The following is a 20,246-nucleotide window of genomic DNA, read 5'->3' as shown; positions in this document are numbered from 1 at the left end:
CCTGTTGCAGAGCACGGGCTCTAGGCACGCGGGCCTCAGCAGCCATGGCACGAGGGCTTCAGCAGTTGTGGCACGCGGGTTCTCGAGCGCAGGCTCAGCAGTTGTGGCGCACGGGCCCAGTTGCTCTGCGGCATGTGGGATCCTCCCGGACCAGGGCTTGAACCCGTGTCCCTTGCATTGGCAGGCGGATTCCCAACCACTGCGCCACCAGGGAAGCCCCTGTCCTATATTCTTGAAGAAACTAGAGAAATAATGTTTTTTAAATGTACTTTTAAATATTTATTTTAATAAAATAATCCGTACTGTTATACTAAGATATTCAAATCTGTATTCTGCAGGCCCGTAAGTTTAGACTTGTTGCTTTATTCATTAATGTATACAGGATATACCCAACTTTGGTTAGCTTTCTGACTGTTTGGGCTCATTCATAACATTTTCTCCCGTTCTCTCTCAAAGGGGGAAAATGTTCATTCTTTAATCTGGGGAAGCTCTCTGATGTTGGCAGGTTTCCTCCTCCTCAAGTCTAGACACTTGGCCTCTATAGTAGCTTTGTATTCAGGAAAGTTCTCACCTCTGAATTGTAGACTTAGTGCAGATTCGCTAGCCCTACAGTGATTGGTATTAGTAAACTCCATGTTGTATTGCTTGCCAAGCAGCTTGCATAGTCAGTGTGTCTGGCCATAGACTTTACATGACTGCACCGTTAAGACACAGACTGTCTTACTGCCTTCTCACAGAATATCTACGGTTTCCAATTTATTTTTTTCTGGGGGAGAGGGGAAAAAGAATCTTTTGCCCCTGTCTCCAGACTGATATTTAAATTTTGGCAGCTTTGGATCTGGTGTAATAAAATATTAAAGAGACTCGGAAGTTATTAGAACAGAAGTTTCACCAGTTTGCCTTAAGGTTTAACTTAGGCCCTATGTGTATTTTTAGTTACCTTTTTGAGTTAAACTGTCAGAAACTATCTTGCTTAGGTTAAAGATTTAGTTGTTAATTGTCCCGCCTCGTCCTACTTCACGTGTCAAAATCTACACATGGGATTTTGATTTGGAAATCCACAGTAATAGGAAGTTAATTCCACAGGGTCAGGTCTAATTTTTCATTTTAAAGTACTCAATCCCTTTTATTTATTTATTTATATTTTTGGCTGCGTTGGGTCTTCGTTGCTGCGTGTGGGCTTTTCTCTGGTTGCGGCGAGCGGGGGCTACTCTTCGTTGCTGTGCGTGGGCTTCTCATTGCGGTGGCTTCTGTTGTTGCGGAGCGTGGGCTCTAGGTGCGCAGGCTTCAGTAGTTGTGGCACGCGGGCTCAGTTGTTGTGGCTCACGGGCTCTAGAGCACAGGCTCAGTAGTTGTGGCACTCCGGCTTAGTTGCTCCACGGAATGTGGTATCTTCCTGGGCCAGGGCTCGAACCCGTGTCCCCTGCATTGGCAGGAGGATTCTTAATCACTGCGCCACCAGGGAAGCCCCCCTTCTTTATCTTAGACTACTCACTGAAAATAACTTGGGTTGCCTTTAGTTTTAATGCAGAACTTTTATTAGGATTTTATGGTGCTGTATCTGTTTGGTCCTGGAGGTGTGTGTGGCGTTGTGGGTGGGGTGGGGGGCTGACCTTGTCTTCTTGATCTGTAGGGACTTAGAAAGTTAGTTTCTATCGGTGTTGTTTTCAGGAAGCACAGTGGCAGAATACTGAAGTGCAAGTTTGTACAGACTTTAAAGAAGTGTAAGGTGGGCTATGAAGTTCCAATGTTAAATTAGTTTCTGGTCTGCCCACATTGTTTCCAAAGTTCACTTTACATTTTAAAAGCCTTTACTGATTTTTAAAGCAAATATGGAGAATTGCATGAAAACGCAGATCATCTGAGGGACATTTGAACTCGCAGAAATAATGAATGTAGAAGGAAGAGTCCTGCTGGCTAGGCGTTATAGGCTAGAAACTTGCATTTAAAGTTTAAACTGCTTGGGTAAGATGACTTATTTTCCTGGTTTATCCTTATATTTTTTACCCCTGTGTCCCTTTGCCATTATCGCCCACAACATAGAAGAATATTCTTTTGTTTATTGTAGTTTTATTTGAAAGAGAGACTAGAGTGTGGCTTATATAGGGGCAAGAGGGAGAATTGAGGTCTTTTCAACGTTAGGCATTTCTGTCAATGGACACGGCATGTGTCCTCTTTTAGATCCTTTACTAACGTTTTCTAGCTTTCTCCATAAAATTCTCACACGTTTTTGTAATGCTTTTTCCAAGGCTTGTGATAGTTTGTGGCTATTGTGAATGTGTTCTTTTAAAAATTATTATCATCACATCTTCTTATAAATTAATGTTGGTATATTAGAAAGTTACTGAATTTTTATATGCTGGGATCTCATAATTTATTTTGTACATAGGTTTTACTTATCCCTTCAGTGCTTCAGTTTCATCATCTATGAAACAAAGGGCTTGGGTTAGAATAAGATATTTCTAGTGTTAACATTACATGGTTCTGTGTTGAGGTAATGTCCTTTGTGTTGAGGTAATGTCCTTTACATACTTGAAGAGGTAAGTGGGAGTTGTACCACCCAACTACAGGCAAGTTCTGTGCATACAGCCAAACCTAGCTTTTGTTCATATGTGTTTGCATGTGTTTAACACACTCAGTTCTCTGTATAATGATTCTTGAACATCTTGAGGTAAAGAGTGAATATTTAACATTTTAAAAATAACTCTCGGGCCTCCCTGGTGGCACAGTGGTTAAGAGTCCGCCTGCCAATGCAGGGGACACGGGTTCGTGCCCCGGTCTGGGAAGATACCACATGCCGCGGAGTGGCTGGACCCGTGAGCCATGGCCGCTGAGCCTGCGCATCCGGAGCCTGTGCTCTGCAACAGGAGAGGCCACAACAGTGAGAGGCCTGCGTACCACAAAAAAAAAAAAACTCTCAAAAGTACAGTTTCTTATTCTGGTTGAAATGGTTTACTATTATCTTTTCACCCTGCATTTTAGTTTGTTGCTGTGTTAGATTTACTGCATATTTTCTCTCCTAAAAATAGATGGTCTTTAAATCACAGTTTTAATAAATATTTGCATCTCAAGTCAAATTTTTTCCTACAACATGGGTTTCATTTGGTGAGTTTCACTGGAGCAGGTTATGTTAAGGGAGCTTTCTACCACATGTTTATTCACTTCCATACCTCTGTCCCAAGTATCCTATGTGCCAATGTCAGAAGATTCCACTGGGAGTGTGAGTAGTATTCTTGGAGAATTATTTTAATATTTATTTCTGCTGGGTGGAGGGAAGCAGATGCTGCACTTGTTATCTCTGAGAATTCAATCCTAACCCCCAAGTATCCCTCAACAACATGGCATCTTTTTTATCTTTTATAAAAACATAGGTTATATAAGTTATCTAGATGTTGGTCAGGAATTTGCTTGAACAAACTGAAATGGCTAAATGAACTTTCACCCTAATTTGAATAGGGGTCCAGAAAATGAATTCAGGGCAAAGGTTGGCAGAGGTCATATTGGGGTGGCCTTGAGCTAGTACCAATACGTATGTATTTAAATTGTGGTAAAATTAACACTAACATAAAACGTGTCATTTTACCTGTTTTTCAGTATACAGTTAAGTAGTGTTAAGTACATTCACATTGTTGTGCAACCAAACTCCAAAACTTTTTTCATCTTGCAAAACCGAAACTCTATAACCATTAAAAAATACCCCATTTCCCCTTCCCCCCAGCCCCTGGCAACCACCATTCCACTTTCTGTTTCTATGAGTTTGAACCATTAGTTATTTTATGAGAACTTGACCTCCTTTATGTCAGCTAAATGGATTTTGAGGATGAAGAAGAGAGTAATGGATTACTGTAAAACCAGTAGCCATCCTCCATAATCACATGAGTGTTGGTAGTTGCCAAGCCTGAAATTAGAGCAACAGCCAGTCTTCAGTAACGTGGAGTTTGGAAATTCCTGTTCCTTTTGTTGAGGAAGAGGAAGAGGATGATAGTTAGTGACTAACAGTTACTGGGCACTTATTACTTGCCTGAGGTTGGAGGAAAGACCTGCTTCTTCTAGAATGAAAAAGAAAAGGCAAATTTGGGTGCATGAAGATATCTAGAGACATGAAATTGAGGAAATTCTTCATGTCTGTTTTCTCTATCAAGCACAAGAGTGGGTCATTTGTTGAAAGTTAGGGATTTGAGCTTGACTAGAGGGCTTGAAGAAAGTGACAGAAGTTTGGAATTGCTAGGAAACAGGGTAGGGACCCATCAGGAATAAGTAGAATAATAATAGTGTTGGTACTAATAACAACAGTAAGAGCAGCCAATACTTATTAGTTATCTGTTCTATGCCAGCTACTGTTCTAGGTGATACATCTTTTAACCTTTATAGCAACTTTATTAAAGTAGTTGTTCTACAGATGTGAAACTAAGTGGTAGGGTTGGGATTCCAATTTCATTCTCTTGCCTCAAGCCCAGGCTCTTCTTTCTGCACCGTTAATGACATTGGGATTCTCTACTTGATATCAAAAGTCAGAAGTTTAGAGTGTAACAAAAAAATTGTTCTTCAGAAAAAGGTAGAAGAGTGGACTGAAAAAAATGTGTATATCCAAAATATCATAAATATATTGATGCTTTTTCCCCCCAACCAGACTGACTGATGCCCTTGATGGGTTGCTTCACTAACTGAAGTGAGCTACCACAGCCCTGTAGAAACCCAGACCTGGTTATGTGACTTGACAGTTAGAGGTATCTGAAATTATAAACTCATTTTCTCCGTAAAGCCTGTGTGTCTAAAATACTGAATTGAGGTTAATGCTAGTAGGTCCTTCAGTTTCTGTGCAGGAGTAAATGAGGACCTTTTTATTTGTAGTTATACTATTCATTGAATAGGCATTAGTTGCACTGATTTTTTGGGGTGTGTTAAGGGACTGCGTTACAAAGTATAATTTTTTAAAACAATAATATCTTTATGCATGTACATTATTGCTCTAAATAAATGCAAAATTTATTAAAAAGATAGCCCCTTAGAATCATATGTACAAGCTTAAGTACTTGTTTTGCTTTTATTGGATGTGTATAAAGGAACTTCCAGAGATGTAGGTGAACAAATGGAGGCCAAAAAAATTCTGATGTAAAGCAAATCAAAACAGATTAAGTTATAACAAAACCTCTGCTGACTAGCATTTTAATGTCCAGATGGACAAGCAAGCTCTTATTAATTTACCAAGGGTAAACTCATCTAGTTTGATCAGTTAATTAATTTCTAGGCTGTAACTAGTTTATATGAATACCCTTATTACTCAGATGGAAAAGCTCATTGCTGTGTTATGCTTTAGATTTACATTGCCTAAAACTATAGAATGTAGCTTTGCTCCCCAAATCAGTATGTCAGATTACTTACAATTCAAACTGAGCACTTACCTTTTCCAGGTTCAACCCTTTTAAACTTGGTCATACGTCATGTGCTAAATGTATCCTGTGTACTCTCTACCTTGTTAGGATGCTAACTCTTTGATTTTAATATAAGGAAAAGAGGTATCAATAAAGTATGACATGAAATTACAGCGTAGATGGATTTTGTCAACTTGGTAAACACAAACTACTATACAATAGGGCTTTGTTGCAGACTCTTTTTATAAGTGGAAAACTCTTCCAAAAGACGTTTTTGAAGTTTTCTATGAAGAAAGATTGCTAGTGAATGAAAAGAACCTTTTGTAGACCTCTACTTGGGAGTCTGGTAACTGGTACTTTGGGATTCTATACACAGAGCTCCAAGGCTGGGAGAATATCTCAGAGTAAAGCTATCTAAGTTTTGCATCCAAAGCTATTAATTTCTTCAATTATGAGAAGAAACCACAGATTGTGTAATGGCCTTGGTATTTTGTTGGTACGGAGAGGATGATCTCAGAAGACTCGTAAGCCTATGTTGGGATGTGTGTGACACGTGCCTTTTCTCCGATTCTTTTTATTTCAACAGTTGCAGACACATTTTTGAAACCGTAGATATCCTAAGTTAGCAAATCTGAATCAGTGCACAAAGCGACCATTTTTGCCAGTACCAAATGCATACTTTGCTGAGTTTTCTAATCTGGGCTCCAGAGTTTATACATAGCAAATTCTAACATTTGCCAAGTTCTGTTATGACCCAGAGGGGAGTAGAGCAAAGTGGGATGAAGAATCTGGAAAAGCAAGCTGCCTATAGGGTAAATTGCATTTTGGAATTTGCTTCCATGTGGATTTTCTCCTCATGGGCCACTGTGATGTTTAGCAGGCTGAGCTGGAAAGGTCATATTGTACAAGATGAAGAACAATAAATGGTCTGTTCAGTGACTTAGTCTTAAGCCTCCTGCAGTGCTGACTAACGGCTGCAATAGCCATTTTTCCTCTGGGATAGAAGAGTTTGGCTGTCATCTTTTGGGGAATACGGTAATTTGTAGCCATTGCTTTCAGCGTGGTGGGGAGATCTGACGCGCAAAGGCTTTATTCCAGTGGCTTATAGCTCCTTTATTTCATGAACTGCTGTTTCTTTAGTCTTAAGAATATGTTTCAAAAAATGCATATGAATATTAAATCCAGTTAATTCATTTTCATTTTGCCAAAGAGAACTTGAATTTACCTCTTCCTACATGACATTGACCGCATCTTTTTATTTTTTTAATTTTAACCTTAAGACATTGGCTCTAGAAATAGTTTGTTGTTTTTTCCTTTAAATTGGTACAGTTTCCTTTACCTTGTGTTGTGGTGCAGTTCTAAACCATGTTTAAAATACGTACAAGGGGGCTTCCCTGGTGGCTCAGTGGTTAAGAATCTACCTGCCAATGCAGGGGACACAGGTTCGAGCCCTGGTCTGGGAAGATCCCACATGCCGCGGAGCAACTAACCCCATGCGCCACAACTATTGAGCCTGTGCTCTAGAGCCCGTAAGCCACAACTACTGAAGCCTGCGCTCCTGGAGCCTGTGCTCCGCAACAAGAGAAGTCACTGCAGTGAGAAGCCCACGCGCCTCAAGGAAGAGTAGCCCCTGCTCACTGCAACTAGAGAAAGACCACGCAGCAAGGAAGACCTAACACAGCCAGAAATAAACAAATAAAATAAATAAATTAAAAAAAAATACGTACAAGGGCATAGAGCCCAGTAGAGTTTAAGAGATGTGAAGAATCTGGGGCAAAAGTTACTGTTTCTAATAAGTTCCCTCTGATTTGCTTTGTGGGAAGTGTGTTAATTAAGGACATTTTCCAAAGCATTTCCATCCAAGTACATATGATATTTTACATGGCTGCCTTTTAAAAACATAGATGTATTCCTGACATTATTTATCTTTTTTTAGTAAGTGAAATAGCTTAAAATGAATGGTGAGTAATTTCTTTGACAGTAATACGGTAGATTAGATGTGCAGAGAATTCCCTTCTGGTCAGAACATTTTAAAATGAAGCTGGGGAAAGGAAAAATATGTGTAAAATACTGAAGCCCACGTGAGAAAAACAACTGAAGGCCTTGAAAGGACTAGAAAGCATGATTCCACAATGTAGAGTAAGCACTGATGGTGGTGTTTGTGCTGAGGGTTTCCTATGGCTTTAGAGCCAAAGGGAGGAGGGACAAGAGAAGAAAATAGTGTCCAAGCAGAGTGGGAGGTCATATTAGAAACTGCCCTATATAAAACTGGGATCCCAGAAAGGTGACTTCTCAGTGGATGAGTAGGAGAAAAAAATTCCCTGCATACAGAGACTTGCATATTAATGCCTTGGATCTGGATGGAGAAGGGGAGAAAGTCTCCCAAGAAACTGCCTAAACAGAAGCTTGCCCTCACATGGATTTGCAGCCAGGATTTTGCACTACCTGTAAGACCTGAAAATCTCTCAGCTGCTAACTTTGTTGTTAGTAGTCCTAGTTGGTTGTGATTCCCAGAGTCTGGGAGAATCAAATTTAAGTCTCTGTGGACAGACCTCAAAAATTTTTTATGGATAAAGTTGCAAGAAATGTGAGCTTGCACAAGAAGACAAGCAACTATGAGTGAGTCAGGTGTAGCAGATTATATTTTCCAAAGATGGCTGCCGCAGTATTTCCCAACCCATGTGCCCTTCTAGAACCTTGCTGAATATTCTGCTATCAAGAAGTAGAGTCTGGGGTTTCCCTGGTGGCGCAGTGGTTGAGAGTCCGCCTGCCGACGCAGGGGACACGGGTTTAAAAAAAAAAAAAGTAGAGTCTGTCTCATTCCACTGAACCTAGCCAGGGCTTTCTGACTGCTTTGACCAAAAGTCAGTCAACACGGAAGTGATATTATGTGAATTCTGAGGCTAAGTCATAGAAATGCCGCACACCTTCCTTGCTCTCTTGGGATGCTCATTATTGGAACCCATCACCATGCTGTGAAAAAGCCCATGCAGTCCATGGAGAGACCCATGTGGAGATGAACTGAGGCCTAAGCTGCCAGCTGCCAGCCAGTGCTAATTTACCAGCCTTGTGAGAAGCCTCTGGAAACTGGATCCTCCAACTTCCTGTCAAGCAGCCCTAGGTGGTGCCACATGGAACAGAAACAAGCTGTCCTTTCTGAGCCCTGGGCAGATTGCAAATTTGTGAGCGAAATACGTGATTGCTGTTTGAATGCACAAAGTTCTGGGGAGGTTTGTTACACAGTGTTAGATAACTAAAACATCAGTGGTAATCATTAGTCTTGTAAAGACTACAGATGTTTAAAGAAATAAAAGAGGGGATTAAAATTACGGTATGGTGAAGAGACTCAAAATTGTTGAGGAAGGTGTGAAAGAAGAGCTCAGTCTCATCAGAACTTCTAGAAATAATAAACAAATGACAGGGGCTTCCCTGGTGGCGCAGTGATTAAGAATCTGCCTGCCAATGCAGGGGACACGGGTTCGATCCCTGGTCCGGGAAGATCCCACATGCCGTGGAACAGTGAAGCCTGTGCGCCACAACTACTGAGCCTGCGCTCTAGAGCCTGCGAGCCACAACTGCTGAGCCCACGTGCCACAACTACTGAAGCCCGCGTGCCTATTGCCCGTGCTCCACAAGAGAAGCCATCGCAATGAGAAGCCTGCGCACTGCAGCAAAGAGCAGCCTCCGCTCGCTGCAACTAGAGAAGCCCGCGTGTGGCAACAAAGACCCAACGCAGCCAAAAATAAATAAATTTAAAGAAAAAAATGACAAAACACAATGGAAAGATGATATAGATTGGATAGAATTCAAGAGTGAAGTGGAAGATAGATCTGAAGAAAATTTCTGAAATTTAGTACAGAGAAAGAAGAGATGGGACATATGAGGTTTAGTGGCACGGAGAATAAGATACCACATATGTCTGATTTAGCAGTTATCAAACTTTTTGATATTAGGACTTCTTACACTCTTAAAAATTATTGAGAACCCAAAATTGCTTTCTTTCCCCACAAATCGGATTTTTTCTCTGAATCTTAAACATATTCTTGGATTGGTGGCTCATTTCCACCAGCCCGTTCAACTTTAGCATTTGTCTCATCCCCAGTGGCTTTTCCAGAACTACCACCTTCACCATGAAGCTCAAACTTAGTCCCAGTTCAAACTTAGACTTCTTCAGCATTTTTACTTTTCTCACAAAGACATCATGGAGTGGATAAATAGATTGGCAAGCCTTTTCTGTCTTTTCCAGTGCTGTCTGGAATCAGTTTATTGACCACTCTTCCAAGTCATTTGTCTGCACCTCTCAGGTCATGATTACTACCATCATCTTCCAAGTTTGGTGGACCTGTTGATGCTCAGTCTAAGAGGTTTTCTGCATCAGAGTGTTGTGTTTTTAAGTAAAACCAACACAGAATAGACAAAGCAAGTAACCATTGGTAGTCTTGACATCAACATGAGCTTCAATCATGGTCTGCCATTTTGACCACGGAGCACATTTTGTCATGGCTAAGATCCATTCCATGGAAATTAGTCAGGCAGTTTTTGCCTTGAACATCCTCAGTAATTAGCTTGACTTTTCAAAATGTGACTTCATCCTTCTGCACATCAGCAAGGCTCACTTCAAAAATACTACCCTTAGGGCTTCCCTGGTGGCGCAGTGGTTAAGAATCCCCCTGCCAATGCAGGGGACATGGGTTCGAGCCCTGGTCTGGGAAGTTCCCACATGCCACGGAGCAACTAAGCCCGTGAGCCACAACTACTGAGCCTGCGCTTTAGAGCCCGCAAGCCACAACTACTGAGCCCGCGCGCCTAGAGCCCGTGCTGTGCAACAAGAGAAGCCACTGCAATGAGAAGCCCAAGCACCACAACAGAGAGTAGGCCCCACTCGCTGCAACTAGAGAAAGCCCAGGCACAGTAACGGAGACGCAATGCAGCCAAAAATAAAATAACTAAAAAAATAAATAAATTAAAAAAATACTACCCTTGAAGCCATCAGATGTGATTTTCATTCCTTGAGTTCTTGTAACTAGTGGTTTTCCAGTACTTCTTATAGTGAGCATACTGGTGCTTTTATGTCATACCAATTTTTCTTAGGAAATGGATCAGCTACTTTCTTCTTGACTCCCATTTTGCTGCCTTTTGTAAGGCGCTTGTTCTTTTTTTTTTTTCACAGTAGGAGAAAAATCACTTATAATATGCTTTTATCACCTTCATATAGTCTAGGTAATTTGCGCTAGACTAAAAGTGAGGCCTCCTAGAAGGGCGCCTGTTCTTGGCGACCGCCATGGTGCTGCTCATAGAGCCAAAAGGGCCAAGTTGCTTTTTCGTATGTGGGTTACACTTATAATTTGGAGATGTTTCTGCATATCTGTTATAGTTCAATAAAAAAATTTACTTAAAAAAAGACACCATAAAGAGAGTGAAAAATAAGCCACAACTTGAGAGAAGATGTACTGACAAAGTTCATCTAGAATATAAAAGAACTTTTCAAATTAAAAAGAAAGAAAATAGGAAAGTCGCGAACAAGTTTATTTCACAGAGGCTGAAATAAATGGTCCGTGAGCATATGAAAAGATCCTCAACCTTTTCAGTAATCAAGGAAATACAAATTAAAACAGCGAGGAACTCTTTGCTCCCCACCACTCACCAGACTGGGAAAAATGAGAAATAACAGTTGTTGGTGATGATATGGAACAGTGGGAACAGTCCCACTGTTGGATATGACCATCTTGGAAAACAATTTGGCTTTACTTATTGGTTCCTAAATATATACCCTAGTGAAAGTTTTGTGTTCATGGCCCTGGAGACAAGTATAAGAATATTTAAAATACTGTTCAAATAGCTAAAAATGCAAACAACCTAAATGTCCAGCAACTGTAAAGCAATAATAAAGATGGTATATTTGTAAAAGAATGACTATTTAGCATAAATATTGTGAATTAGGTACCACTGCATGCATCTTCATGGAGGAATATTATAAATACATTATAAGGATCAAAAAAGGCAGTTAACAATGATCAGTCTGATTCTCTTGATATAAAATTTAAAAACAGGCAAATCTAATATGTTGTTTGGTGATACATATAGGGTAAAATTGTAAGGAAAAGCAAAGGAATGATAATATAAATTTTAGCATAGTGATTGTCTTGAGATAGGCACTAGAATAGAAAAGCACATAAGGAACTGTGGTTTGTATGTGACGTATTTCACAATAAAAATTTCTATGAGCATATTGTTAAAAAGAGCCCCAGAGTGATTCTTTTTCTAAGGAAAGATTTGGTAATGCAAAATACTAGTTCTTAATTAATCTTTTGGTAGGTGTTCTTACATAGAAAATCCTCCAGTAAATATATCTCGAATTTATTTTTCACGGTTTCTTCATGTCAACCTTGCTAAGTAGGGAGCATGACTAGGAAGAAGATGAAACAAGGAGGATTTATCCACAAGTTCAACAAGTTCAGGGGTTGTAGCCTTAGAATGAGAAATTAGGCCTCTTATCCTACCTGTCTTAAAATTGACTTACGATTTTTAAAAACAAAAAGACTGTTCTTAGTTTATTTTTTTGGTAAGCAGCAGAGGCACTCTTTTGCCTCTACCCCTAGCCTGAGTGTGCTGTTTTTAAAAATCTCCATGCATTGACATCTCTTCCTTTTCTGAAGGAATGCTAAAGCCAATAATTACACACAGACCTGACCTACTTTGGAGGAACCAGAGGACAAAGAAACCCTCACTTTTCTTTATCCTTTTTTGGTTAAAAAGCAGAGATTTGGGGAGGTGAGGGGCAGAACTTCCTATATCTATCCTTTGAAGAGTCTAACACAGTTTGTTCTTGTTTCATATATTAGAAGTTTCCCCGTGTGTGTTGCCTGTAGACTAATGGACTTAATGCTAATGAATCCTTTGCATATCTGCTGATCTAGAAGTGTTTGGCCCTTTCCCAAGGGCACTATAGCTTTGAGAAAATAGGAGGAAAGAATTTATTGATTTTTTTAAATTGTCTTATTTTATGTATTTGATTTTGTAAGCACCTCAGTCCTTTCTTTTTTAAAAGAAGTAGTTAGGATCTAACATACACAGTTACGTTAATGAATGAATTAACTGGAATAAAAATTTGGAGTAGTCATCCCCTTTAGTAATTGTTGTGGTTGCCTAGTAACTGTTACTCCAGTTCTTTCTTAGTTCTGTTTCTCTGTTGTTATTTTGCTAAGTTGGTAGGTTATTTTCATCTCAATTTTTAATATTTGCTTTATCAATTGACCTTTTTAAAAGTTCTCCCTAAATCACAAGCAGAAATCTTTTTGGTTTGGTTCATTAATAGTTGCTATTAATAATTAATAGTTGCTAAATAATTATAAATAGTTGCTCTGGGTTCTGGGTCCTAGGTCCAGTGTTGAGTGCTTGAGACTTTGCAAAACGCATTGTTTTGTGTAATTAACACCAACCTTAAGAGAGTAAGGTGAATATCAACATCTAGAATATCAAGAACTAGGAGACAAGACAGTATATGTAAGGACAGATCAGTGGAATAGGTTCAGGAGTCCAGAAGTAAAAGCCAAATGTGGTCATTTGACTTTTGACAGAGTGCCAAGACAATTAAATGGAGAAAGAATAGTTTTTTCAACAAATGATGGTGGGACAACTGGATATCCACATGCAAAAGAGTGAACTTGGACCCCTGCTTTACACCATACACAAAAATTAGCTGAAAATGGATCAAAGATATAAATGTAAGAGCTAAAACTGTAAAACTCTTAGAAGAAAACATGGGAGTAAATCTTTGTGATCTGGAGTTAGGCAGTGGTTTCTTAGGTAGGACACCAAAAGCACAGGGACAAAAGAAAAAACATTAAATTGAAGCACATCAAAATTAGAAACTTCTGTGCTGTACACAATCCATCAAAAAAGTGAAAGACAAATCACAGAACGAAGAGAAAGTATTTGCAAACCATATATCTGATAAGGGATTTGTATTGCGAATATATAAAGAACTCTTACAACTCAATAATAAAAAGACAACCTAATTAAAATAAAAAATGAACAGAGAAGGTATACAGCTGCCCAAAAAACACATAAAAAGATGCTCAACATTATTAGTCATTAGGAAAATGAGAATTAAAACCACAATGAAATATCACTTCGTACCCTTCAGGATGGCTATAATTAAAAAAAGATGGACAATAACAAGTATTGGTGAGGATGTGGAGAAATTAGAACCTTCTCCTGCATTTTTGGTAGGAACGTAAAATAACGTAGCCTGTTTGTCATTTCCTAACTAGAAGAAGGATAGTGCCATTTATAGAAATTGGGAAATGAGAAATAGGGATAATGAAATTGGATTTTGTACAGTTGAATTAAAGATGTCTCTGGGACATTCAGGTGTTATGGTACCCACTGCTTAAAACTTTTTAATCATAGCTTTCAGGATAAAGTCCTCCAAATCACTTTCTTTCCTAGGGCCTATGAGGCCCTCCTCAGTCTGGTCTTCCTTCTCTACCCTGTTCTAAGCACACTCGTTTTCTTTCAGTCTTTGTTTGCCATGCTACCCCAATTTTGGGACCTTTGACCATTCCTCCCCCCAGTTAACGCCTGTTCATCTATCAGAGCTCAGTTAAGTATCGCTTCCTCATGGGAGTCACTGCCGACTCCCCAGTCGAGGTGGGAGCAGCACACATTTTTATTTCACGGTTTCTGTGGGTCAGGAGACCCTCTGCTCAGGGTCTCATAAAGCTGTAATCAAGGTATTGGGTGGGTTGCATTCTTATCTGGAGGCCCCAGTGGGGAAGAACCCACTCCAAAGACCATTCAGACTACTGGTAGAGTTTATTTTTTTGTGGCTTTATGACTGACTTTTTGCAGGCTGTTGGCTGGAGGCTGCCCACAGGTTCTAGAGAGGTGACCTACAGTTCTTTGAGACCATCCACAGATCCTTTTCTTAGGAGCTTCTCAAACATGGCCACTTGCTTCATCAGGACTTCCAGCTTGATGGAGGGGAGAGAAGAGATTACACAAAATCATGAATGAATGTATGGTGTGTGCAATCACTGGAGGTTGGTCACCTTAGGGTCTGTCTGCTACATCTTACGACTTCTGTAGAGAATATTTAATTTTGAGTAGGACTGCACCCAGTGAGTCTGTTTTGATGAAAGCTAGTCAGAGAGTACATCCCAAATATCAGCTTAACCTGGTGGAGCTGGTTGTAGTGAAAAGAACAAACCTTGTAATAATTGGCATTATGTTAAACGAAGGAAGGTAGAGGTGTTCGTGAGCATACCAGCAGAAGATGAAGAAAGAAGTTGGAGGAGAGCTGAAGTACTGTGATGTATTTTCCTGGTTTCAAAATTTTGCTGACTTCTGATTCTGTCATTCATTCCTTTGTTAGTTTACTATGTTTATATTTAAGAACTCCTTACCGTAAAATCTAGTTTTGAGAGGCAGCAAAACATAGTGTGTAGTTAAGGGTTCAGGCTCTAGAGCTCAAATGCTTGGGTTCAAATTCTGCCTCTGCTATTTAGTACCGTATAACCTGGGCAAATTACCTGGTTGGTTTGTGCGTCAGTTTTAAATGGGAATGATAGTAGTACCTACTTCACAGGGTTGTTGTGGAGATTGAGTTAATGCCTATAATTATTGTTATTTTTTTCAAGTGTGATAACTGTTCCGTAGTTATGTTTTAAGATAAGAGAGTGGATCCTTTTAGAGGTACATACTGAAATATTTACAAATGAAATGATACGGCAATTGGGATTTTTGGAGGAAATTGGTAGAGGTATAGATGAAACAAGATTGACCATGAGTTAAAAATTGTTGAAGCTGATTGATGATTTAATTGTATTACTGTCTACTTTTATATATATTTGAAATTTTTCATAATAAAAAGTAACTGCCTTGGCACGTATTAAGTGCTTAATAAATTTAAAGCTATTTTTATTATGTTTAATATGTTGGGATTAACTTGTGTAAAACACAAAGAAAAAATACAAAACTAACTTGACACTTCAATTTTCTCATTTCTAAGATTCTTTTTATAGATGGAAGCTATCAAATTTGGATAAGATTCTTAGACTTGGATTTTTGGTTTCTATATTGACATCTTCCTAATTTGTTTATAATTTATGGCTTAATTAGTTTAGTTGTGGCCTGCATCACATTCCATTTAATTTAGACTACCATTGTTTGTTCTGTAAGTGGAATGGAAATTAATAATATTATTGATTATCAGTTTTCTTAGTCTTAGTGGTAGGAGATATTGATTTTACCAATAGAGAAAATATTAGCAGCAAAAATGCCAAGGCTTTCCTAGGTAGACAGTGGTGTTTTGCTTCAATGTATTTAATTGCTGTTTAAGTAAGAAAGGTAATACTTAAGAGCTTACTCACTGAGGTTATCTCAAATGTGGTAAATACATCTTTCTGCTTATCATATCGTCCTATATTATATAGCACTGTAAAACTAGATGGCTTAAATATTTTAGTTGTTCAAGATTGAGAACTGTTTGGTGATTCTGATTGATTTTATGTGAATGAACCTTGGAACTTAAAAAAATAAAATAAAAATGTAAAAGAAGCAATACCAGAGTCTCTCAGAGTTCTACTTAGGAATTGGCATGGTGAGACCTTGTCTTGATAACTGCCTGCAAGTCACTTACAGTCACACCTTTCATTTAGTAGATAAGGACCTTGAGGACTGCAGAGGTAAGGTGATATGCCCAAGGTCACAAATGTTTCTAGATCTCAACTCACTCCAGTTCTCTTTTTGCTGTCCCAGTGATTTCTGAATTGTTCTCCAGAGCCCTAGGGTTCTGAAAAGTTTTGTCTGTCCCTGAACCTCTTACCCAGAGTTAACCAGAGTAGGTGCTTCTCCCATTCCTCATCTTACGTATTAGAGCTTCTATGAGATTTTGTTCAGAGGGAAAAAGATTCTGCTACTGTATGTGTTAGTTTTTATGTCTTTCCTACCAGAACTCTTTATTCTGTGCCATCTTCTACTCAGAAAAGTACATTTGATTTACTGGAATTTTCTTTGACTTTGTTTCAAAGAATGCAAGTATGATCTCTAAAGAAATCTGTGACCCAGAGATCTCAGGAGAATTCAAAGAGATCTTTAAATAGGGAGGGGTAGGGCTTCCCTGGTGGCATAGTGGTTAAGAATCTGCCTGCCAATGCAGGAGACACGACACAGGTTCGATCCCTGGCCCAGGAAGATCCCACATGCCGCGGAGCAACTAAGCCCATGTTCCACAACTACTGAGCCTGCGCTCTGGAGCCCGTGAGCCACAGTTACTGAGCCCATGTGCCACAACTACTGAAGCCACGCGCCTAGAGCCTGTGCTCCACAAGAGAAGCCACTGCAGTGAGAAGCCCATGCACCACAACGAAGAGTAGCCCCCGCTCACTGCAACTAGAGAAAGCCCGCACAGCGAAGACAAAACACAGCCAAAAATAAAATAAATAAAAATAAAATAAATTAAAAAAAGAATAGGGAGGGATAATTACTTTTAGTGTGAAGTTATTATCAATTAACATTTATTTTCTTTTCCCCCCCGCTCTCTATTCTCCCTTCATTTCTCATCTCATAAATCTTGTTCCTTGTGATTTTTTGGATGATGTTTCTCATGGTCTGTTACTTTTCTAAAAAGATATTTATGCAAATACGTCTGTCTTAAATGAAACTATTTCTGATGTCTGGAGATTCTTTTGGGTCTCTTTGGCAGTGAATTAGGAGTTATATCCATTTGCTTAAAAACAATACTGTCATAAGATCAAAAGAGGGCCCAGTAGACAGTGTAATAAATAGGTTGGTTTTTGCTTAAATTGTGGATGCTTTTAATGATTTAAAAAAAAACCCTCACTGATATTAACTATACTTAATATTTTAGTGAATTAATACATAATTATGGTAGCTTATTTAAAAGTAAAATCCTTGCTGGTACTTCTAGTAGCTTTTTAGAATTCTAGACTTGTACTGTAATGTCAATTTAGGACAATTATAGAAAGTCAGAGTTTAGGATGCATGTAATCCTGCTAAGGGAAAGGACGAACAATCTTATTAAATGTTAACCGTGATATGAAGTACATACTTCATGTAGTTGTGTTTTTACATTTAATATGGGTACAATAATGTTAACATACATGTGATATGTATTGGGTTGGCCAAAAAGTTCATTCAGTTTTAAGTAAAAATAAAAAGTCATTTTCACCAAGAACTGAATTGAACAACGTATTCACTAACTGAACAAACGTTTTGGCCAATCTAATAGCAATAATCCATATAATAATGAGCTATACTTTGCTGAAACAGTTTTTCACATTTTTTTCTATGGCACTGTTGTTTATCAACATTCCTCCTCCTGCCTTTAAAATAAATATCAGAAATTTGAGAATTAATTAATGTTCCAGTTAGACTATCCAGGCGAGTGATTTAAGTCAGTTAAACTTCACTGTTCACTTCACATGAGACACAGACATTCATTATGGAAATAAAATCTGTTTGGTTTGAAAATGTGATGACTACTTAATAAAAGGAACTCATTGAAGTCAGAATAAATGCAAGAAGCCACCACACAAAAATATTCCCATTTTGGTGGGATCCCAGGGGGGCATTTCCTGCCAGCACTTATGGTTTGCAGCTGGGATTAGGAAAACCCCTCAGAAGGTACTTGGTGCAGTGTTCCTGATGGGCACAGGGAAGCTGGCTCTAACTCTGGGCTGCTGCAGGGAAGACAGACAGCCCAGTGTTATAACCATTCAGACTAGAAATGCCTGGCTTGACGAAGATGTACATCTTCACAAAGGTGCTTATCTGATAATGGAGATTGCTTCCTATTTTCCCTTAGTCTTCATTACCAAATAATTGGGAGATGCAAAGAGATGAGGAATTTAGAATGGTTTTTCAACTGTTATTGTGTTCCCTTGGTTCAATCAACCTCCTGCTACTGCAGGCTATGTTATTAGGCTTTGGGGGCATATTAATATAATTTAAAACAATTTAAAATATGAACTGTTGCTGACTTTGTTCCCTGGGAACAGCACTACCATTCATTGTAAGGTTAGCAAGATACTCAGTGTAATAAATCTCCATTGGGGAGATTAGCTCTCTTTCCAGCTGGTGATTTAAAAAGCTTTGAGTGTTCTAGGTGCTGCATCTAAATGTGCCTAACAGTACACAGACTCCTTGACAAATACCGTTCTTGGGAAGAGCACAATCCTTCTGTGAGTCTGTGTTATTTTTACCTATGAGCTGGCACTCTAGGAAGGAGTAGCATGTACTTCATTAAGAAAATTCATCTTGAAATCCATTCAGCTTTCTGCTTCCTTCTGACCTCACAGTCCAGGCCATTGCCAAGTTCTTTACTCACATGTCCAGTCTTTCTTCTCTGGCACGAAAATTTCATCTTTCATAGCTTAATTTCCTACCATAACTTTAAATTTCTCCTTGGACTAACTGCTGTTCTGTTTTTCTGTTATTTCAAAACATTTCTGTAACAATTAGTATGGTTTCATTATACCATTTGCTTTGTAGCCACTTTAAACTATTAGGACTTCCTTGTTAAACCATTTAGCTCTTAGCCTTTTCCTCCCCATTTCTCTGTGCTTTTCTGCCCAATCCCTCCTCTCTGCTCAAAGCTCCTGTTTGCCCTCCAATCTTCTTTGGGCCTTTCCCTCTTTCATGCCCTTCCTTTAAATTCTTCCTTTAAAAAAGGCTTCAGGGCATCCTTTTAAATAGCTCCCTTAGAATTCAGCCCTCAGTCTCAATCTAAATCCCTCTCTTAGACTTCTGAGATTTGGTCAATCCAAAATAAATACCTGAAAATGGAATGGGGACTGATACTTTGTAAGTAATTCTAACCTTACCTTCATGTTTTTTATCAACTCCATCCTCTTCTCCTATCTCCCCCCATCCCTTTTTAAAGATCTTTTTGTTCAGTTCATTTAAGTGGTAAACGTAGAGGCCAGGAGTTGATTTAATGTTCTGTAAAGCATACAAAGTATTGTTGGCACCATGTAAATGTTAAGATAACAACAATAACGTCAGTTAGGCTGAGGGAGTTGCCCATTGTGTTAGAGACATTCCTAGGACTTCTGTTTTCTGAGACGGTTAATGTTAACCAGATGGGAATTACTGGAACTGATAAGTTATTTTCTTTTTTACCTTAAAAATGTCCCTTCTATGCCTTGAATTCCAAGTCGTCACCAGAAAATTTTCATTTATTAATTATGCGCAATATACCGTGTTCCACCTTAGAAATACTTCCAAGAATAATGCATGTTTCATGGTATATTTTGTCACTGCAGGTAAGCTCTCAATTCTCTATCCCCCAGACATTGTGCATGCGTGAATTATTTTATTTTCCCTGTTCAGTACAGCCCAAACAGAGAAGTATAGAAAAATAAAAATCACCTAAAGACCGGCTAGATATTTTAAACAATAGTTGAATCTTTTTTTTTTCTTTTTCTTTTATTTAAAACTATAGTTGACTCTTGAACAACACCGGGATTAATCCACATAAAACTTACTGTTGGCCCTCCACATCCCTGATTCCTCCACATCTGTGGAGTCAACCAGCCATGGACTGTGTAGTACTGTAGTGTTTACTATCAAGAAAAATCCATGTATAAGTGGGCCCTAGCAGTTCAAACCCACATTGTTCAGGGTCAACTGTATTTCCTTTGGGATTCATTGAGAGCTGATTGACCATTATCGTTGGTGGTCATGTTGAATCCTCCTGTCTGAAGTTGGCTAGAATCCTAACATCTCAGTCATTCCTTAGGCTTGACAGCTGCATATTTTCCCAGAAACAGTTATGATGGTATGTAAAATGGATGGAGTAATGGGTTCTTTCCAAATGTATGTCTTTGCCCCTTAGTACTTGATCTGAAT

General features: G+C 39.0%; 1 protein-coding gene and 1 pseudogene across 4 annotated transcripts in view; one reads left to right on the top strand and one right to left on the bottom strand.

The window, feature by feature from the left end:
• The window catches only part of SIK3 (SIK family kinase 3), a 243,942-nt gene that overhangs the window by 111,453 nt on the left and 112,243 nt on the right, over nucleotides 1–20,246 (top strand). The window lies entirely within an intron of this gene.
• Nucleotides 9,404–10,521, bottom strand: LOC112403969 (40S ribosomal protein S3a-like; annotated as a pseudogene).

Source organism: Neophocaena asiaeorientalis, unplaced genomic scaffold, assembly GCF_003031525.2.
Source record: "Neophocaena asiaeorientalis asiaeorientalis breed wild unplaced genomic scaffold, Neophocaena_asiaeorientalis_V1.1 scaffold479, whole genome shotgun sequence".
NCBI classification, from domain to species: domain Eukaryota; kingdom Metazoa; phylum Chordata; class Mammalia; order Artiodactyla; family Phocoenidae; genus Neophocaena; species Neophocaena asiaeorientalis.
This window is presented reverse-complemented; position numbering and strand designations above follow the sequence as displayed.